General features: G+C 36.2%; 1 non-coding gene across 1 annotated transcript; it reads right to left on the minus strand.

Annotated features, from left to right (window-relative positions):
• Positions 1-3,571: 3,571 nt before the first annotated feature.
• Trnav-cac lies at positions 3,572-3,644 on the minus strand. The gene has a single exon. It is a non-coding gene; the product is annotated as a tRNA-Val (tRNA).

Consider the following 3,644-nt stretch of genomic DNA (forward strand, 5'->3'; position numbering starts at 1 on the left):
TGTATTAAAAAACGTCGTTTGATACACGTGCGGATTTGTCATTTTCACTTGTCTCGCGTCTTGAGACTCGTGAATAATGACTAACTTTCCGCACTTGTATCAAAAATAACTATTGTGTCCTACAGTAGTTTCAACAAAGGCTATCAACATGATTGAATAAAAGCTATTACATACCTTGCAATTATCCTTCTTACAAGGAAAGAAAATTAAAATCTACACTCGTTATCGCTACTCACCTTCCTCACTTCTCTTTTAGTAAAAACTTTAAAAAAAATTCAATTACGTGAATCCGAACAGAAGTGCTCCAAGAAGGGCGATTGACCGAGCACTACGTCAGGTTGCGTGTGCGTCGCTTCGCGGTTTGTTCTACCCTGTGTAACTGGTTCTGTAATTTTCCTTATGGACTAGTAGAACATAACCATAGATATAATTTTAAAAAATCAGCTTCCAAAAACTAAATAACAAAATTAATGACTTGTCTTCAAAATGCCACAATAAAGGTTTAAAACTAGTTTATTAACAAAATGAATCATGTCCTTGGTACAGACTTAATATGATGTACCTTAGCACCGACGCGGTTTATTTACTAATTCTCGTTGCTGTTGTGGATATCTAATCTTTTAAAAGTTATTTCGTTTAGTCTTTTTAAACGATATAAAATATGTATTCCAAGGTCTATTCTTTTTTAAGGTAGTCGTCATCACGGGGTATGGTTGTTAGGGGCTGATGAGGCTCACCTCAAGACATCTCGCCATCTCTCTCAACCCAAAGTGTCGTACGTTTTCCCGAAACACGTTGACTCCACTCTAAAAGTCGATCAAAGAGAAAGTCGTATTTTTATATACAAAATTATTTTCAAAACTGTTCAAAATATTTACATAGTGAACATATTACAAGTGACGAGATGAACAAGTCGTGGTCCTGATGGTAACACGCCTGTCCATTGTAGTTCCAGTGCCACTCGAGGCTTTAAATTACAAAGATTTAAGGGACACTGATAATGCGCCCGTCACACTGAGATATAAGTTGACAAGTCCCATGTGCCTGTAATTTCACCAGCACCCTGACCCTTCAAAACGCAATGGTCACATTACTGCTTGGCGGTAGAATTAGGTAAGGTGGCAGTACTTCCCTGGACGAAATCTTTCACAAGGAGCTCTACTGCGACTAAAAAGCATAAAGTGATTGGCCATAGTCCCTATCTACCGACCCGACAGATAGGGTATTGCGGAGAGTCTACGGGCTCGACGGCAAGATCAGGGTACAACGGGCGTCTGGACATTGTCGCAGGACGCTGTGACTGGCATCTCCGGCAGTAGTAGAGGATAAGCTAGATATTCTCCGGTCCCTCCAGACGCTTCGGTTATTGGGAACACGAGAGACGCCGTTTTTCGGCGTCGGGAAGTGAGCGACCCTTACAACTCCGCCACCAATGAAAAGATTTGGTAGTGGACTTAGAGTCGAAGGCCTAGCGGTGGCAACCGCTAGTTATGCAATGCGCAACGGTATATGAGCGTGCCTACAGCTTCGGTACCTATCTGGAAAATAGGGAGGTTACTATAGGTACGTGCACCCGAGGCGGCTCACCCGAGGCACTAGCCTCTTAAGAACCGGATGCAGTCAAGTGACAGGCCTATGACAATCCTGTAGGTACACTGGCTGACCTGTGGTCAGTATCGGAACTCTTAAGGTTCTTATGCGCGCATTGGTTATAGTACCCTTCTCATATACCTTAACGGTAGATAGGGAGAGTCACTGTAATCGAAAATAATGTAGAAAGATATGGGGCTATAGACAAACGCAAAAAAGACGTTTAAAGGTAAGTCAGACCAACATCAGAATTTTAAGGGCAAGTCTTTCAAAACAGACCACACGAAAAGTCATGCATCTATTTGTAGATTCTATTCATTCGTTACGATTTATTTAATTAATTATTCGATTAATTAAATTCCACTCAGATCAAAGTAGAACAAACCTGTCCCTCCACTGCACCGAACTACCTGCATCGCGATACATATCTTACCTTGGAATGGTTAACCAGATCTATAGTATTATGTGAAGGTTAAAAAACTTATAACATTACTTACTTATACGAGAAACCAGAACGAGTTAAACGCAATTCATTTGAACAATAAGTTGTAGAACACATTGTGCATTACTTATTATAACATAGGTAAATTTATATGACGAGAAATTTACAGGATTGTGTCATTTTTGCTTAACAGCAAACAAAATGAGAAACAGAATTGCAGGAAATGAAACAATTTTTCCGGATTTAAATCAGTTGACTCAGTCAACCGTGACAATGGGACCAGTAAATGTCCCGAACCGTTGATTAGTTTGAAAAAACAAATATACGCGATTTAAATCCGGATAAAAGGTCCCAATCTGTCCATTTAGGTCCACGTGAGAACTAATAGCCCAAGTTCTCTCATTGTGAGAGGTAGCTTGTGCCCTGCAGTGGGACTATACATATTACATAGGTTAACTAATATTATATACTGCGGCGGCTTTGAATTTAGAAGAACTTTTTGTAATTATAAGTAAAAATATTGTTTCTAATTTCATCAATAAATTAATGTAAAAGAACGGGGTTTAATTAAGTAGCAGTAGAATTCTAGGTAATTGTAGGTAGTGTTTTTTTATGATTGATCCTTTTTCTCTGACACATAAAGTATATTAAATCCATCGATATTTTAGTCTGTTCTGAGCTACGCAATAAATGTTTGATTTGTATAAATCAACTTTGATAGTTTTATGTTGGGCCTCAAAACTAAGACGAATAAGCATTAAAGATAAAATTTAGAGACTTGTTTTTAAAACTAAATAAACGTTGATTACATTACAAATAATATTATACTAATACTATATTAATTATAATATAATCTGACCTGAAAACAGGTTCGGAAACGCAAGCAAATTGACTACTGCTTTTTCATATAGGTACAAACCCAACCTAACTTACTGAATCAACAAGCAACCAAGATTCGTTAGGAGATCAATATTAAAAAAATATATTGGTTACAAATACAAATATCATCAATCTTTAAAAGAAAAGAAGGATCAAATATTATTTTTGAATACCAAATATTATGTTTTGTCATAAACTCAAATTATTACTAAATAAAAAATGCTTTTACTCAGTTAATGAATATTTTGAAGATGACTCTCTTAAATAATATTGCTTAACTTATTATATTATTTTTAGCTTACAAGACTTATCATTTGTTACACGCTATATTAGTTGTAGCGCCTACAAAATAAAAATAGCAAAATATGTTCCGTGTTTACTTTGCAATATTTTCATATCAGGCTGCCGTGAGCTCATGCGTAACAATAAAAGAAAATTATTGTCTATCTTTAATTACCATTGATGTAAATAACCGTATTAATGCATGTATAGAAATTTATGTTATGGTCATCGTAACAAACATTTTAAAAGCACGCAATTTTTTACATTATAATAATAGTGTTTTTTTTCTAAATTACCTCTCATTAAACATAATAAATACCAGTAGTAAGTACTAATTGATGAAAAAAAGAAAATATAAAATGTTTAGCGTTAACATTATGTTTCCGCCCGGGATCGAACCGGGGACCTTGTGCGTGTGAAGCACACGTGATAACCGCTACACTACGGAAAC

Source organism: Hyposmocoma kahamanoa, unplaced genomic scaffold, assembly GCF_003589595.1.
Source record: "Hyposmocoma kahamanoa isolate Upper Pololo Valley unplaced genomic scaffold, ASM358959v1 185, whole genome shotgun sequence".
Classification (NCBI taxonomy): Eukaryota; Metazoa; Arthropoda; class Insecta; order Lepidoptera; family Cosmopterigidae; genus Hyposmocoma; species Hyposmocoma kahamanoa.